This window comes from Cornus florida, unplaced genomic scaffold, assembly GCF_030987335.1.
Source record: "Cornus florida cultivar Cherokee Brave unplaced genomic scaffold, ASM3098733v1 CherokeeBrave_3.0.0_Hap2_Chr11, whole genome shotgun sequence".
NCBI classification, from domain to species: domain Eukaryota; kingdom Viridiplantae; phylum Streptophyta; class Magnoliopsida; order Cornales; family Cornaceae; genus Cornus; species Cornus florida.
In genome coordinates this window covers 106523117-106533553 of record NW_026775581.1, presented here as the reverse complement: position 1 = coordinate 106533553, position 10437 = coordinate 106523117, and the positions used below count along the sequence as shown (strand labels likewise).

The 10437-nt window shown below is 33.3% G+C and overlaps 1 pseudogene; it reads right to left on the bottom strand.

Annotated features, from left to right (window-relative positions):
* Positions 1–27: 27 nt before the first annotated feature.
* Positions 28–2288, bottom strand: LOC132285510 (GDSL esterase/lipase 1-like; annotated as a pseudogene).
* Between the last annotated feature and the right edge of the window lie 8149 nt (positions 2289–10437).

The window sequence follows — 10437 nt, the reverse complement described above, 5'->3', positions numbered from 1 at the left end:
TTGAAAGGTAGCTACAGTTTTCGTCCACGCATTGAATACCATATGATAAGATTAAACTGACAGAGCCAATGACTCAACAACATAGAATTTTCAAAGCTAACAAATATTGACCCCAAAAGGATAGAAATATTGATCCACAAACTTGTTTGAATTTTTTTTTTTTCTCTGAGAAACATAATTAGATGAACAAATTATTAGATTAAGTTTGTTTATGTTCAAACAGAGTCTTCAAATTGTACGGCCATGCCATATCAGTAGTTCCACTCCACATTAGCTTTGCGATTTTCTGATTTACTGTTTCAGTGGGATGACCAGAATCAAAGAACACATATTCACGAACATTCGCACATAGCTCATACTCTTTCACTCCTCTCTTCCCTCCGCAGCTACCTATTCCCCTGTATGGACCACTGCCACAGCATGCACTTTTACTTTCCTTGAAACCTTCAAATCACAATCACAAAATGTATACTATGGTCATAAATACTTTATAAAGGAAAAGTGGGCATAAGCTTTTATATACATATATATTCATATGTTGAGAAGATAGAAATGATACCGTATTTTGATGGGTGGTTTATTATTTCACTAATAGGAGTGTAGAACTCGAAATTCGAATACATAAATCCTTTCAATTGCCGCTCTAGTTTATGGAGAGTTTTGGAGAGTGCCTGGTTGTGTAGCTTAGCTAAGGCTGTGATTTCTTCCATGCAGTCACCATCATTTCTTGGATAATTGAGGGCTCTGATCACTGGTAAACAACCCAATGGCCCCAATCTAAGAAGTCCAAATTTTCTCCCTCCTTTCTTTTATATTTCCTGCAAAAAATAGAATATTCAACATTATGCATATTTTGAATTAATGGTTTAATGTCCACATCACTACTCTATTGTTATATAATATACATGTGTAGCGACAGAGCAAAAGGGATCATGAAAATTGGATACAAATTTGTAGTTACTTTGATCACGTGCGTCAAGTTGCCAATCACCATATCCAAAAATTGTCCTTTAGAATATGAACGATAGAAACTGGAGTTTGTCAGGAAAGGGCTCACGTAGTCATTGTTGCCAATGCTAAACAAGTATACAGCATTTAACAACAGTTGATCAGCTTCTGTGTCACCTAGTTTCATCCTCAACAGCTTCTCTGCATTCTTAAAATTGCTTAGCTGTGTTTTAAGGTCAATCATCTACAGATTAAAAGACAACTATGCAATCAAAGAAACAAATATTTGAAATCATAATAAATCAATAACATAATGATAATATATCTCTGTGTCAATACAGGAAAACATACTATGAACAACTGTTGATGAACATATATTCAAGTTATATTCAATGATCAAATGCTAATTATGACTGTCAAACTACAAAATAAAACATATTGTGATAACCAAATGTGTTCGCTTTATTCAACTTTTTGGTTGCTTGGAATCTCATGATTGGCTGGAACCACGTGGTCCCGGACTACCTAATAATTTCTTGTGTTAGCAAGTCCAAATCCTAAAGGTAACCGCCTTTTGCGATAAATAACAGATATTAGGTCTATATCCGTTCTTCCTCTCCTAACACCCTCCTGGGATCACATTGGGTAATGACCCTTTGGCCACAAAGTCTAATAGGTATGAGGCATCATTTTTAATTTTTTTTTTAAATTAGACCACCTTCATTGAGAATTAATTGGAGGTATATACGTTGGTATAGGAAAGGGAATTAGTAAAAAAATTAGCTATGAGTAAGATCATTTAGACCAGCCTTCATTGAGCTTTAAAGGTCTGTTGGTATAGTAAAGGGACTTGATGAAAAACAATACATACCATTCCTGGATAAGTTTCAACCAAAGCACCAGCTCCAGCAGACGCAAAGTTAGTCCCATAAACATATTGATGATTGCTAGGTTGTAGATATGGTGGAATCAGTGGCAGCTTCGCGTACTCAGCTGCAACAATTGAACCTCCAACTCTAAGCTAATTACATTAAAGAAAATTATTGAGTTTGTATTAATTAATATATGATCTTACCAATAAAGTCTGGGATGAGTCTGCCATCAGAAAATCTCCCCGTGGGATGCTTGAAGAAAGTTTCACCATATGGCCTAAAATTGGCTCGGGAGGTAGTGTTGATGTAGTTGTTGTTTCCGGCATCAAAGAGTGAATCGCCAAAGATGAATAGGGTGGCGTGTCTATAATTATCATCAGTGTGACCAAGATGATTGGTGCAGCCTACTCCAAGGAGAAGGCTTGCAAGGGAAAGTAGGAGACAGAAAAGAAAGTTCAGTCTTGCCATGTGAAGCTACTTCAATTTTATGTAACTCTCTCCTTGGTTTCTCTTGTTAACTAGCAATGGATTCATACACAAAACACACACAAAATTGACTGTTTGCTAAACTTTTTTGTCTCCACGATTGAATACTAGGCGATTGGAAGAGCTTATATATAACAATGATTTGAGGATTGACTAACAAAAATATGGTCATGTACACGTAGGTAGTGATCTCACTAAAAGAAGAGGTAAAATTGCTCTGGAAAAAAAAAAAAAATTTATGTGAGTATGCTGTATAGGCTTTATTTGAAAGTCGCATAATCTTAATTAGACTATTTAAAATATTCAATTCAGAAAATGTTTGCTGTAAAAATAGGACTTCTTTTAAACTTCAATGCTTCTAGATAAGAACTGAGGACCTTAATTTTTTTTAGTAAAATTGCAGTCGAGCTTGGGCAACAAGATATCATGGTACTAGGAACATTGAATGTGATGATTAATTAACTAACTTTTTTATTTAAAGACCCGGGTTGATTATTTATAGATGTTGTTTTGAATTCTTCTCACTTGACAGTTGACATTTCAATCCTTGTTTCTCAATGTTAAAGAATATAAAATATATTGAGCTTTTGATCGACATAAATTCAGATTTGTCACTGTTAATTAATTAATTGATGTAATGGTAGCTAAAATATCGGGCTGACATAGGATATAAGAATAAACTATGGTTGTTTACACAATAAGAAACTTTCCAAAATTCTCCATCAGCTAGAGAAGCAGTTGAAAGGATTCAAGTACTCAAATTTCAAGTCATTTTCTTCCTTTAGTGAAAGAATGGACAATCCATCAAAATTTGGCATGCCAATACTATCTTCTTCAAACACATAGAACTGGAGTCATACAACTATATTAGGAATTTTTTGGATAACTGTCTCGTGCATGTGGGACAGGGAGACTGTATGTATCTGGTGGTTGTTGGTTATAGGGTGTTTTAAGAGGTCTGACACTAGTCATATAATTATATGAGAGAAACACTCAACCTTGAAATAAATTGGGTACTTGAACTCTCAACTCCTATATGACTATTTATCAATATATATAGTTTTATATATGTATGTAGTTTTTCCTCATAATATAGATTGTGTGAATATGGCTCCGTTTAGACATACACAAGGATGGATCTTAGCATGTATATCACGTCCAATATTATATATGTGTTCATTATTCACTTTAAATTGGCCCAATACTTCACCCTTTGGGGCTTAATAATTTATTGTTAAGCATAAACGATTTTGTAACATTTTTTGTTCAGTATTTGATTGAACCAAATGGATTTGCCAAGTTGATTGAGTGATACATGTATAATTATATATCCATTTAAAAGGACTGGATAAGAAGCAGATCATATACCATTATGGAATGTAATATATCTATTAATCAAGATATCAAGGCAACTTTAACATACAATCACCAAAAATATGAAAATACAATTACTAGTAGGATCTCTTTGGTGTCAAAGGAGCTACAATATTGTGGTAGTTAAAATTTTAAAATAATTAATAAATAATTTTTTTTGATTCCAGAGGTTGTGAACTTGTGACTTAAAGTCTAGTTTAAAATTTGCATCCTGAAAAACGATATATATAGTAAAATTTATGGCCACACCAACATTTTAACACACTCTCTCTCTCTTTTCTATAAAAGCAAAAGGTGGAACATTTGAGTTTCCAAATTGTGGTAATAATTCAACCTTTAGATGACTTGTTATGGGACCCAAATTACCGCTGTATTTATTGATGCAGGACAATAGAGTATGTAATAATGCAAAATATGGAGCAAGTACTAAGTACTAGTAGTAAGTACAGTTTTATCACAATACGAACGTGGGCTGCTCAAATTTGAGCCCCACACACACGGTGATGTCATGTTGATAGAGGAGTAGATCATGAGATAGCATGGGAGACAATAGCATCTGATATACTGATACATTCATAGTTCTCTCCCCCAAAAAAAATAATAATAAAATAAATGTTAGAAAGACATTTTGCTAGCTTATTCAGGCCCATTCATTCACTAAAAAAAAATACTCATTAATACATACTCCGTATATATAAAACAAACATTTGTGTTTCTCAAGAATTATTAAGCTCAAAAGGATAAGATATTGAGCGAAATTATTTATGGAACACATTATACTATGGACAGCATTATGAGATTAAATCTTTTTATATGTCCAAACAGTGCCCTTCAAACTAGGAGTACATGTGATACTCTTCGGATCCAAGACACGGGTTGATCCACCAATGAAATTTCAGGACTATCCTTTATAAAATTAGGGGTATTACATTAATTATTTAATTGCAATTTTTAATGATTAATTGTTTAATTGCTTAATTTGTTTGAATTACTTGTTGTTATTTGAAGGATGTGTCAGTTTACTTGATTATTTGTGTAATTATTTTTATTTGCATTTCATTGTTTAAGTTAATTAATTAATTAATTATTCTGTTTTAATTAGTTGTCTCAATTGTTTTAATTTAATTATTTTAATTGAATTAATTTTGTTGGATTTAATGCTTTAATTGTTTTAAATTAATTGTGTTAAATGACTGGATTTAGTTACATGAATTTAGTTTTTAACGTGACTGTTATATAGCTTTTCATAGACAGCTGTCATTGTTTATCACCTAGGTTTACCTATGGGCCGAGTTATATATGGATTAGGGTTTAATATCTAAACCTATATATATGTATATTACGTTGGTTTAGGGTTAGAAACAAAACCCTTTTCACCCTATTCACTTATACAGTGAAACAGAGAGAAACATAGAGGTATTATAGAGAGTGAGAGAATGAGGAGTGAAACTTGAGAGCGTACTGAGATAGGAGGAGGAAGGAGAGGTTGCTCGTAGGAGAAATCAAGGGCAACAGAGGTGGAACTGTAGTGACATTAACGGAGCATTCAGAAACTGTGGTTTAGAGTTTCAAATCTGAAACTCAAAGGTAAGTTCTATCTTTCTCTTTCCCTTTAATCTGTGTTCTGTGCATGCCTAGCTAGACTCCAGGAGTTTAATTAATACTAAAATGAAATAATTGTGCATGCTAAGTCGGAATTAAACAGAGACTTTCATGTTTGTATATGTTTATACGTGATTTATTTATTTTAGATCTTTATGCATGAACTATGGTATAAGTTTTAAATCTTTGCATGAAAAAAACACCTAAAATAACTTAGAATGGACGTATGGGGCTTAGGTTGAAGCTTAGAGGCCTTAACAATGGAGTTTTAGGGTTTACAGAGGCTGAACAGATGGAGAACAGACGGAGAAGACGAGTCAGCACGAACTCAGCCGACTGAGTTGGGGACTCAGCCAACTGAGTTGGCAATCCAGCCGGTTTAGTTGGACAGCGACGTGGATTTTAGTTTTTAATGCCCAGATTTGTTTTAAAACATATTTTAATTAAATCTAAAGGGTTAAATGGACTATGGAAGGTTCTAGAGTGTATAATACACCTCTTAGGCCTAAGGAATTGGTCAATATGGATTTGAGAATAATTTCTATAAATTATTGAGGGGTTGTTTAAATGGATCCAGTGGCTAAGGATGAGGAATTTGCTTGTTACAGACTTATGAATACTATTGGAAAGTATGTTGATGCTAATAGGTTAAAGCGTGTATTAATACAAGGTTAAACGATAAACTTGTAAGTGAAAAATTGGATAATGAATTGAAGTTCTTTACTGTGGCTCTAAAACGGTTTGAATGCTTTGCATGATTTAAAATTGTTAATCATGTCTCCCTATGTTATAAGCATATAGTTATTTATCTGCAAAGAAATAAGTATGCTTAGATGGAAGTTAATTGATGTTTTAAATTTACTTTACATTGCATAAGTTATGATACTGTTTGGAGGAGTTATATGCGTAGTCCTACTTTATAAATTTGAAGGACTCGAATAAGATTTCTAAGTCTTATATTGGATGTATAATTTGATCATACACATGTTTGACTGTATGTATGCTTATTTTGGAGTATGATTGATGAGTATTTATTCTTATTTTATTAATTATACGGACTTGTGTTATCTGGAGGATTGTATGCACCGGTATGGGACGGTGGCATACTAGGTATGGACTAGTTCAAACATTGTGTTTTACCTAACCTGGATTGAGTCATGGATTAACCCTAAATGTTAAGTCCATCTCATATTTGTATCATGTCAATAAAACAATTGAATGACCTACTTGGTTTCAGGATGGATTGACTATACATATATTAAACCACTACACAGATGGTTGATATTTTGTATTAGGAGTACGGATTTTATACGTCTATGATATGGTGCCATAGTATGAGCTTGAGTCTCAGGACCATAATTAGGGAGCGTATATTGCCTACGATGGATAACTAGACAGTAGTTGTTGTTCCCTGGTAGGTCTAGGTACACATGACCACATTATGTGCGATTTGTATGGTATCTCTACTCAGGCTGAGACAGACTTACTGGACTACCGAGCGTCCTATAGTGTGTACTATATATACATATATGGACTACTCTAGATATTGTTGAGTCTATTTAGGATGTATCTGCGTATCGGATTACTGTATGGATCGTAGTAGAATAGGACTTATATATGGGCCTGACCCACTCTCTTATTTTTTTCAGGTGTTCGTCAGTTCTAAAGTTAGAGCTTGGACGTGCGGCGCAGATACAGATATTCATTCCTCCAACTACGTAAGAATCTTTTCTATGTTTAGCTTTAGATTATTTCTCAGTATTTTATTTACTTTCAGTTTGGGATTTTTATTAGGGGTCCACTAGAGATGGATTCCCAAGTTGTTAAATTATTGGAGGGTTCTATTTTAAGGAAGTTTTGGATTGTTGGATATTAAGTATTCAAATTTTTAAGGATTATGTTTTAGTATTCTTTTCAGCTTTTAAACTTTTATTTCTTAAATTCCTTTTGTATTCTGTGTTCGTTATTATATATTAATTGTTTGATATCCCTAGGGTTTGGGCTTGAGCCTGATCAACCCGTGTCTCGGATCCGAAGGGTATCACATATGTGTCAGGTGGTGATGGATTATAGAGTATTCTAAGAAACCTGACACTACCTTTGTCGGCAAAATATATAAATAAATAAATAAAAGTCATATAATTATATGAGAAAAACACTCTAACCTTGAAATAAATTGGGGGTACTTGAACTCTCAACTCCTATGTGACTACTTATCAATATATATATATATATATATATATATAGTTTCATATATATATGTATGTAGTTTTTCCTAATAATATAGATTGTGTGCATATGTGATGAAGGTTTCAAAGAAGGGAAAAGTGCATGATGTGGCAGTAGTCCTTACAAGGGAATAAGTAGCTGTGGAGGACAGAGAGAAGTAAAAGAGTACGAGTTATGTGGGAATGTTGGTGAATATGTGTTCTTTGACTCTGGTCATCCCACTGAAACAACAAATCACCAATTTGCAAACCTAATGTTATTAAAGACTGTGTCCAATAGTGTGCATCAAACTGTAACAACTAAATAAATATTTTGTCAGCTGCTCCAAAATTCTACAAACGTCTGCTCCAATAACTATTCTTTTTTGTTTCTTAATTTTTAGTTATTTGTTTCATTGATTAAAGGGGAATTTTGACTTCACAAACATTTAAACAGTAACTTTGAGAACAATTAAAACGATCTTAATTTGTTTCTCCAACCCGTCTCATTTAACTTAAGACTTAAAATGCCAACCTAATTGATTAATTCTGACTCACGTTAGAAACCATGTCTTAATTATACCAAGAAACTACCCCTATAAATATTTTCCAACATCTACCCACCACCACTACCAAATTACAGATACAAGATTACCAATATTTACATATATTAAATAATTTTTGGATACATATAAAAATATATAATATTCTCTTTATTTTTATTTTTTAAATTAAATTGATCATCTTTGCATCAATGGCCACATCGAAAGGTTGGATGATTATCTTTTGTCTGGGAGCGCTAATTCTGATGTCTTCCAATTTCTTGATCACTGCCGAAGAAATCAGTAACGGTGCCATTGGAAGGAATAACACTCCGTGCGACAAAAAGTTGCATCCCCAGGGATGTAAGTCTCAACCAGCAAATTCGCCGTATCACAGAGGTTGTGAGGTTCCCGAACGCTGCCGTGGGAATCCACCACCAGTACCAAAATCAAAGATATTGTGAGAAAGATGAACTTTGTGTGGTGGACCTCACATGTATCATGTATGTGGCGGTGATCCAATGGTTATGCAAACAAGTATATGGGCATGTGAAAATCTCAAATGATATCATATGAATAAAACAATAAACTTGTTGCTCTCATGTTATAAGATTACTTTGGCATGTTGTGTTTATATGATTTGGAAAGAAAAGGAACTCTAAATGATACTCAAATTGGTAATTGGACGAGACTACTCACCTTTGAGATTAGAGGCGGCAATTGGGTGGATTTGAAAGAATTTTAAATGAGTTGGGTATGAATGAATCAGTAACACAATATCAAACCATTAATAACAGGTTATAAATGGGTAAGGGTTCAAATGGACGGATCAAAACGGGTTAACCCGTTCCAACTCATCCTTTTTTTTTTCTTTTCTTTTTTACTTTTGCAAATTTTTTACTTTCCTACCATCCACGGCTAAAAAAAACAATAATAATAATTTATTTTTACATTAATTTTTTTTATTTCAAAAAAAAAATATCATTTTTCTTTTGAAAAAAATTATTATACAACTCAGCGTAACTAGGTGTTATGATTGGTGGGCTCAAACCCACCCCGTAAAAATCTAAAAAAAAAAAATTACTATAGGTAATTTTAGCCCAACAAAAAATAAAAAAATTATTACTAGTATTAACTCACCTAAAAAAATTTTAACCCACCCCATTAACAATTCCTGAATCCGCCAATTTAATCAACAATATTAATTTGATATATATATATATATATATCCATTCTCTATATATAACTCCAATCCGGTTATTTACCTATATATAAGTCCAATGCAAGCAGGTATTAAGTTGCAGGCCCAAGAAAGAAAAAAACAAAAAGGCAGCAGGTTCGGAAAAAATAAGAATATTAAAGAGTTGCTGTGCAAAACAAACATGGTGATGTATCAAGTGCACAGTTTTGCGTACATGGGAAAGGAACTCTAAAGAGAAGGAAAGGTCAAGCAAAGAAAAGAATTATATTTTTATACATCGTCGCCTGTCTTATTTATTTTTTTTATAAATTTATATATGTAGGAAGTTGAAGAGTAAGGTAAAGAGAGTGTTATTGCTGAAAGAAAACAAATTAAACAATGATAGTTTTGTTTGAGCAGGATTAAGCTGGGTACTCACTTTTAATCTATCATTAACTCTTGAATGAATTATACGAGTATTCACTTTTTATCCATTACTGACACACTCATTTAAATTTGGGTGTCCAAATAATTTAATTTAAATGGGCGGTCTAATGAGTTTGGACTTAAATTGACGCCTTATTTGAGATTTACAACGCGAGTCCTACCATAATTTTACAATCTTTTGTATATAAATAGAGGCTTAGACATCCAATAAAGGGATCAAGCAATTCTACGCTTCGAGATATATTGTTCTTGTTTATCTTACTATTAATTGAGTAAGTTGTTTTATTTTTCTTAATCATTATTGGTTGAGCGAAATTTTGCACCTACACTTTGGCGCCGTCTGTGGGAAACGTATAGAAATAGATCCCCACCAAAGTTACAATACTTCAAATTAAAATCTCCAAGTCTAGCAACGTGACTTGGAATTAAATTTCTAAGTCAGCAACATGACGAAGTCGAAGGAGAGTATGGACTTGAATCCAACCCTTTTCAGACGTCTGAAGCCCGTGTTCCACACACGGCCAGATCTTTCTTTGCACAACAAGCGCAAGCGTCCAAAAGGATATTCAGACAACTCAACACGCCGTGTTCCTCACAAAGCCGAAGAATCTACCAAAGGATGTAGATCCGGCCAACACGTTTCAACCACAACCCAACACCCACATGGGTCTCTAATCAGATAAGTTTTCCAGGCCAATCTTTATTAAAAATTAAATACGTATTATATATATATATATATATATATATATATATATATATATCATTATATAGTAAATAAA